The following is a 9442-nucleotide window of genomic DNA, read 5'->3' as shown; positions in this document are numbered from 1 at the left end:
TTAAGAAAACAAACAAATCAAGACTTCAAAGCGGCCCAAATCTGAAAGTGGATTACAAATAATAGCTGATACCAACCAAGAAGACCTAGAAATAACACAATTGAAAACTGGAGGCAGACAACACCAAGCCTAGACTTAACCAACTCTACAAACAAAACACCCAAACACAGATAATGAGAAGACAAAGAAGTGCAATCCAAATGAAACCACAAGAGAAACCTTCAGGAGATGAACTGAGTGATATGGAAATAATCAAACTTCCAGATGCGGAGTTCAAAATAATGATTGTAAGGATGCTTAGGGATCTTAGAACAACAATGGATGGTCATTATGAATACCTACATAAAGAAATAGCAAGTATAAAAAAGGATATTGAAATATTAAAAAAGAATCAGTTGGAGATGACAAATACAATATCAGAAATGAAGACCATAATGGAAGGAATTAAAAACAGGATGGATAGAGCTGAGGATCGAATCAGCGAGTTAGAGGACAACTTCAATGAAGGCAGGAAAGCAGAATAGAAAAAAGAGACTCAAAATGTCTGAGGAAACTCTTAGAGAGTTCTGTGACATATAAAGAGAAATAACATCTGCATCATAGGGGTTCCTAAAGAAGAAAAGAAAGACCAAGGGATACAGACTTTGTCCAATCATATCATAGCTGAAAACTTCCCTAAATTAATGCAGGAGAAACTCTCACAAGTTCAAGAAGCACAGAGAACTCCATTAAAGAGAAACCCTAAAAAATCTATACCAAGACACATCATAATTAAAATACCAAAGCTAAGTGATAAAGAGAAAATATTAAAAGCTGCTAGAGAAAAAAAAGTTATCACCTACAAAGGAGCCCCCATAAGGATGACATCCGACTTCTCAACAGAAACACATGAGGCCAGAAGAGAATGGTAAGAAATATTCAAAGTAATGAAGAACAAGAACCTACAACCAAGACTACTTTATCGAGCAAGGCTATCATTTATAATCGAAGGAGAAATAAAAAACTTCCCAGACAAAAAACAACTCAATGAATTCATCACAACCAAACCAGTGCTGCAGGAAATGTTAAGGAGCCTGGTGTAAACAGATCAAAGTGGAAAAAGAATATAGCAAAAAAGGAATACAGCTTTAAAGAATGAAATGGCAAGAAACAACTACATGTCAATAATAACCCTAAATGTAAATGGATTAAATGATCCAATCAAAAGACATGGGGTAGCTGCATGGATAAGAAAACAGGACCCGTACATATGCTGTCTACAAGAGACACACCTTAAAACAAAAGATGCACATAGGTTGAAGGTAAAAGGATGGAAAAAAACATTTCATACAAATGGAAATGAAAAAAAAGCTGGGGTAGCAATACTTATATCAGACAAAATGGACTTTAAAACAAAGGATATAGTAAGAGATAAAGAAGGCCACTACATAATGATAAAGGGAGTAATCCAACAGGAAGATATAACTATTATAAATATCTATGCACCTAATATAGGAGCACCCAAATATATAAAGCAGACTTTGATGGATTTAAAGGGCGAGATCAACAGCAATACTATAATAGTAGGGGATTTCAATACCTCACTAACATCACTAGATGGATCCTCAAGAAAGAAAATTAACAAAGAAACAGCAGACTTAAAGGACACACTAGATCAACTCGATTTAATAGATATCTTCAGAACCTTTCACCCTAAAGCAGCAGAATATACATTCTTTTCAAGTGCTCATGGTTCATTCTCTAGGATACACCATGTTAGGGCACAAAAGTGGTCTCAAGAAATTTAAGAAGATTGAAATCATATCAAGCACTTCCTCTGATCACAATGGCATGAAACTAGAAATGAATCACAGCAGAAAAGCTCAAAAATTCTCAAACACATGGAAACTAAATAGCAGGTTGTTAAATAACGAATGAATTAAGAATGAGACCAAAGAAGAAATAAAAAAATTCCTAGAAACGAATGACAATGAGCATACATCAACTCAAAATTTATGGTCACAGCAAAAGCAGTCCTGAGAGAGAAGTTCATAGCACTACAGGCACACCTTAAGAAACTAGAAAAAGCTCAAATAAACAACTTAACCCTGCATCTAAAAGAACTAGAAAAAGAATAGCAAGTAAAGCCCAGAGCTAGTAGAAGGAAGGAAATAATAAAGATCAGAGCAGAAATAAATGACATAGAAGCTAAAGAAACAATACAGGGGATCAATGAAACTAGGAGCTGGTTCTTTGAAAAGGTAAACAAGATTGATGAACCTTTCACTGGACTCACCAAGAAAAAGAGAGAGAGGACTCAAATAAATAAAATTAGAAAGGAGAGTGGAGAAATAACAACTGACACAACAGAAATACAAAATGTTGTAAGAAAATACTATGAAGAACTGTATGCCAAAAAAATAGACAACCTAGATGAAATGGACAAATTCCTTGAAACATACAATCTTCCAAAAATCAATCTGGAAGAATCAGAAAACCTAAACAGACCGATTACACCAAATGAGATCGAAACAGTTATCAAAAAACTCCCAAACAAAGAAAAGTCTGGGCCTGATGGCTTCACAAGAGAATTCTACCAAATACTCAAAGAAGAACTAACTCCTATCCTTCTCAAGCTATTTCAAAAAATTCAAGAGGAAGGAATATTTCCAAGCTCCTTATATGAGGTGAGCATAATCCTGATTCTAAAACCAGGCAAAGACAACACAAAGAAAGAAAATTATAGGGCAATATCTCTGGTGAATATAGATGCTAAAATCCTCAACAAAATATTAGCAAACCGGATCCAACAATATATGGAAAAAATCATACACCATCATCAAGTGAGATTTATTCTGGGGAGGGAAGGTGGGTACAATATTCGTAAATCAATAATGTGATTCATTACATAAACAAAAAGAAGGAGAAAAACCACATGATAATTTCAATAGATGCAGAAAAAGCATTTGATAAAATTCAGCACCCGGCCTGACCGGGCGGTGGCTCACTGGATAGAATGTTGAACTGGGATGCGGAAGACCCAGGTTCGAGACCCTGAGGTCGCCAGCTTGAGCACGGGCTCATCTGGTTTGAGCAAAAGCTCACCAGCTTGAGCCCAAGGTCACTGGCTCCTGCAAGAGGTTACTCAGTCTGCTGAAGGCCCACGGTCAAGGCACGTATGAGAAAGCAATCAATGAACAATTAAGGTGTTGCAATGCACAACAAAAAACTAATGATTGATGCTTCTCATCACTCTATTCCTGTCTGTCTGTCCCTGTCTATCCCTCTCTCTGACTCTCTCTCTGTCTCTGTAAAAAAAAAAAAAAAAATCCAGCATCCGTTCATGATCAAAACTCTCAGCAAAGTGGGAATACAGGGAACATACCTCAACATGATAAAAGCCATCTATGACAAACCCTCAGCCAACATCATACTCAATGGGCAAAAATTAAAAGCAATCTCCCTAAGATCAGGAACAAGGCAGGGGTGCCCCCTTTCACCACGCTTATTCAACATAGTCCTGGAAGTCCTAGCCACAGCGATCAGAGAAGATGAAGAAATAAAAGGCATTGAAGTTGGAAAAGAAGAAGTAAAACTATCATTATTTGCAGATGATATGATATTGTATAGAGAAAACCCTAAAGTCTCAGTCAAAAAGCTACTGGACCTGATAAATGAATTCAGCAAAGTGGCAGGATATAAAATTAATACTCAGAAATCAGAGGCATTTTTATACACCAACAATGAACAGTCAGAAAGAGAAAATGAGGAAACAATCCCCTTCACTATTACAACTAAAAAAATAAAATACCTAGGAGTAAATTGAACCAAGAAGACTAAAGACTTGTACTCGGAAAATTATAAAGCATTGATAAAAGAAATCAAGGAAGACACAAACAAGTGGAAGAATATACCGTGCTCATGGTTAGGAAAAATAAACATCATTAAAACGTCTATATTACCCAAAAAATCTATAAATTTAATGCAATACCAATTAAAATACCAATGACGTACTTCAAAGATATAGATCACATATTCCAAAAATTTATATGGAACCAAAAAAGAACACGAATAGCCTCAGGAATCTTAAAAAAGAAGAAGAAAGTGGGAGATATCACACTTCCTGATATCAAGTTGGCCTTTGAGTAAGGCCATTGTGCTCAAAGCAGCCTGGTACTGGCATAAGAACAGGTACATAGATTAATGGAAAAGAACAGAGAACCCAGAAATAAACCCACAGCTCTATGGACAACTGAGATTTGACAAAGAAGGTAAGGAAATACAATGGAGTAAAGACAGCTTCTTTAACAAATGGTGTTGGGAAAATTGGACAACTACCTGCAAAAAAATGAAACTAGACCACCAGCTTACACCATTCACAAAAATAAACTCAAAATGGATAAAAGACTTAAATGTAGGCCGTGAAACCATAAGCATCTTAGAAGAAAACATAGGCAGTAAGCTCTCCGACATCTCTCAGAGCAATGTATTTCCTGATTTATCTCCATGGGCAAGAGAATTAAAAGACAGGATAAAATAATGGGCCTATATCAAACTAAAAAGCTTTTGCACAGCTAAAGACAATAAGAACAGAATAAAAAGACAAACTACACAATGGGAGAACATATTTGACAATACATCTGATAAGGGGTTAATAACCAAAATTTATAAAGAACTTGTAAATCTCAACACCAAGAAGACAAACAATCCAATCAAAAAATGGGAAAAAGAAATGAATAGACACTTCTCCAAAGAGGACATACAGATGGCCAACAGACATATAAAACATGCTCAACATCACTAATCATTAGAGAAATGCAAATGAAAACCACAATGAGATATCACTTCACACCAGTCAGAATGGCGCTCATCAACAAAACAACACAGAATAAGTGTGCCGAGGATGTGGAGAAAAGGGAACCCTCCTGCACTGCTGGTGGGAATGCAGACTGGTGCAGCCACTGTGGAAAACAGTATGGAGATTTCTCAAAAAATTGAAAATCAAACTGGCTTTTGACCCAGCTATCCCACTTTTAGGAATATACCCCAAGAACACCATAGAACTGCTCCAAAATAAGAAATGCACCCCCATGTTTGTGGCAGCATTGTTCACAATAGAGAAGATCTGGAAACAGCCCAAGTGTCCGTCAGAGGACGAGTTGATTAAGAAGCTATGGTACATATATACTATGGAATACTACTCAGCTATGAGAAATGAGGACATCGGATCATTTACAATAACATGGATGGACCTTGATAACATTATACGGAGTGAAATCAGTAAATCAGAAAAAACTAAGACCTATATGAATCCATATATAGATGAGACATAAAAATGAGACTCAGAGACAAGAACAAGAATGTGATGGTAATGGGGGTGGGGGGTGGGGGGGAGTGGTGAATGGGGTGAGGAAGGAGAGAAGGGGTGGAGGGAGGGGAGGGGCACAAAGAAAACCAGATAGAAGGTGACGGAAGACAATTTGACTTTGGGTGAGGGGTATACAGCATAATCAAATGTCAAAATAATCTGGAGATGGTTTCTCTCAATATATGTACCCTGATTTATCAATGTCACTGCATTAACTTTAATTTAAAAAATGATAAAAAAAAATAACGGTAAAAGGCACGAGTGGGATTCAAGTCTTGCGGTTTCCACAGTATCGCCAATAAAGATCCGTATCGGTTAGAAAACCTCTCTATTCTGCTTTATGTGAAACAGCAAAGGACAGCAAGACCTCCATAGGTCTGAAGGCAGAATAGAATACCAAATATCAGGTTAAAATGTAGATTATAATATGTATCATATAAGCAAAATGTAATTATACTACCAAAGGACTTTTGATTTTTAACTTTTAGTTTCTAATCTCTGAAAGTATCTTATATACAGTGTTACTAAGCTTCACAACCATTTAAGATCCAGGTAACAGGGTCAGAAAGGTCAGTTATTGAATAAATGAATGAATGGGTAAAAAGATCACTAGTTTTCACATTTCTGTGACTATCATATTCTAACCAAGTGTATATCCACAGGCATTAACAATTCTAAACACTTCCATATAGTTCAAACTGGGTTTATATTCAGAAACTGATATTTAAAAAAATAGCTGTAAATTAGCACTGCACACTTTGCACACTTACGGTCAGGCACATTCAAATTCAGTGCTAAAACGTAAAAGATTCTGTTGGAATTCTGGCATGTAGTGGCCAAAAATAAATATTGGCACAAATATCTGTAGAAATAAAAATATACAAAATGTGACATAAATCTATCTCAAACTAGAAAAACATTATTTGGTCTTGTACTTACAATTTGCTAAATGACACAAAGCTTGAGGTGGGAAAAATTTGTTTATGGTTAACACAATAAATCTAAATCTGGGACAACAGGGTTTCCAGAAAAGAAGACTAGCAAAGAACAGAACTTTCGATGGGAGTAGATCTAACACGAAGTAACAGAATGCCATAATAGGTATGTAGTACACTGGCTGGAAAATACAGGAGTGAGCGATTTTGGAGCTCCAAACAACAAAGTACTTGATACTCTAAAATCTACTAGCATCTGGTATCACCCAGCTACAATATAGGGGGTCTTTGAGTAATTCCAGTCTTTAATTAAATCAAAAGTGAGAGTAATGAAGAGTCCAGAGGTAGATGAACTGGGTATGCTTCATCAAGACAGGTCCTAGTTATTATCCCATTGGGTAAAAAATGCAGGTAGTTGGTCTATGAGATAAGACAACATTCCATTAAAAGAGGGCTTAAGGTCAGGGTGGAGTTTGATGCTGTTTCTGAGTGTTGGACTAAACTTCTTTAGGTTCCTTCTCCTACACTGACGATTTCTGCAGAGGTTAAGATGATGGTGAGCCAGAAGCTGAAGTTAACTGGCTGGAACTATGGAGAGAACATATAGATGCTGGGGACCAGGAAAGGCCTAATGAGGGTTTGTCAAGATAGAACCGAATGTTGGAACCAATACCTTATCATGTAACTATTTTATCGCCACCAGACTTGTGTTACCACAGTTCCTCCCATCTTCCACCACCAACCCTGCAGTACGTATGGATTCCCTTCATTTCTGAGGGAACTCAGAAAAAGGACGCATCGGTCTGCTCCGCAGATATTGAGCACATATTGTATCATGGAAGTCGGCAGTCTGAGGGGAACTCCTTGAAAAATCAGTGTAAGTTTCAGCTGTTTCTCTGCACCGCAACACCTCTTACAATTTCTCCTTAGGTAAATATCATACACCATCTATGAAAACACATATGTCTCAAATAGGAAAAGTAGGCCTATAAATGACAAGTGTCATTTTGGAGATCCAATCTATGAGCTATCTTGCTGTGGGCTCCTGGCATCGGCATCACACACTTCCCACTCATTGTCACTAAAAAAGCCCCACAAAAGTCTGACCTAGGTCCTCCTAACAGCTCACCATTAAGAAGAAGGACTAGATCTATAGATTTGCTCTCCAAAACCAGCTACTCCATATACGAGCAGGTGTGGGAAAGGGGCAAGTACAGGGTTTCAGATGTAAGTACACAAAACCGATTTTATTCTTACACTTCTATTCATTAATTGTTGTATTATTTTCCATACGAACAACTGTAAACCTACTTTTGTACCACCCTGTGCAAGTCATTAGCACCTCAGCTCTCACTCAGAGTGACAAGAGTGGTACGTGAGGAAAGCACTAAGCAAGGGAAGGAGAACAGAGCCAACGCAGGCCACGGGGCTGGCTGCACACATCTGTTCCCCTGCTCGGTGCACAGTGTAACTCACCACAAGACTGCTTCACAGACCATTTTAAAGTTTCTCCAGAAGATCCCTCAGGTCAAGTTAGTTCAGGATGCTTCTAAATAAAGTCATCAAGAAAACCACACACAATCTGTCTTACAAGGGCGAGACCTTCAAAAATAAGACTGGGAATAAAAGGTAAGGAGAAACCCAGAGCTCTGACAGAGAGCATAAAAATAATCCATATTCTAAAAACATACCAATGAATCATGCAAATGAGGTGATATGACATGAAACAAAGTGAAAATCTTATTTAAGGTAATTCTCGCTAGTGAACAAATTCATGGCAGTTGCTGCAGTATATAGTGTTTTCCAACCTCTATTCCATAGACCAGTCTGCCAGAACTTTCTGCGGGTCCCTGAAACAGTGATCTACCCTAATTGTTGAACGATTAAATGCCAATGATTTCACTTTAATTTGCTTACGCTTAGGGTTATTTCCGCCTTCTTGGTTCCGAAATAATTTGTTGTTCACCACTCCCCAAGCGTAAAAGGCTTGGAAACAACCTCTGATATGTTAATACAAAGTGAAACCAAATGGTGTCAACTTGTTTCTCACAGAGAGCAAAAATTCCACATAAATATCTTTTTTCCTGTCCATGTTCATGTTCCCCGTTCCCTATTCCTCATGATTGTCACTGTCTTTCTCTGACTTGCCCTCTCCTTTCTGCCTGGCCGGGGAACAGCATGGCAGACAAGGAACCTTAGGAGCCCAAAGTTCTGCACTGGCTGTTTGCCAGGGGGCAGGAGACTACAGTAACTGCCACAGAGCATAGAGTTTAGGTGAAGAGGAGAAAAGGAAAATCTCACGAATGCCTCGCACGTGTGAAAGAGCAGGATGGCAGGATGCCTACATGGCCCAAGGAATGACAGGTAGCAAATCATGGCAGAGGAACTGTAACCAAAGGCTGCAGGAAGGAAGGTTTGTCATCAGCTGACTCCTAGCTCTTCGGTGTTTGCTTCTCATGGGCAGAGTCCATTCGGGGAAGCACTGGACACTGAAAAGAAGACTCCTGCTGCTGGGAGCTGACAGGAAGCAACATCCATGAGTGTAAGAACGCACGATCAAAGCTGCTCTCAGAAAAAACGCCTAAATGAAGAAGAATATGGAGAGTAAGTCCAACCTACCCAGTCCGGCCCAAGAAGGGAAGCACTCGAAAACAAACTAAAACAGCCTTGGACCACATCGTTCTCCACAAAATGCACTCGACAAACTTCACTTGCTTTTTAACTACTTCACAGAAAGAACTCCTGAATCCCCTTCCTTTGCTCCTCAAAGGTTGCTGTCAAATCACTTAAGCTGGACTGATGTAATTTCAGGACAAATATAATTGTGCAACCTACCTGTCCCATTTCTTTCTCTCTACAGAAACTAACAATATACTATATATAATGAAAGATATGTATGTTAGATGCTATATCATAGAGAATATAAGTAACTACTAGTTAATTTTGTTAATGAATGTCATTAAGAAATAGTGAGGGAACAAAGAAAAGAAAGAAATAGTGAGACTATTTCCCTAACAAAAGAGCCCTGGGAACATGAGATGATCACACGTGTCTTGTTGACGATCACGTCAGTGCCCAGGGCTCAGCGATAAAGGTGTAGGCTCAGTTCCCCTATCGCTCCTTCCGTCCAATCCTGTTTTCTTGTTGGCAATCCAAACAA

The sequence above is a fragment of the Saccopteryx leptura genome, chromosome 3, assembly GCF_036850995.1.
Source record: "Saccopteryx leptura isolate mSacLep1 chromosome 3, mSacLep1_pri_phased_curated, whole genome shotgun sequence".
In the NCBI taxonomy this organism is placed as follows: domain Eukaryota; kingdom Metazoa; phylum Chordata; class Mammalia; order Chiroptera; family Emballonuridae; genus Saccopteryx; species Saccopteryx leptura.
The sequence above is the reverse complement of the archived record's forward strand: the minus strand, read 5'-3'. Positions refer to the sequence as shown.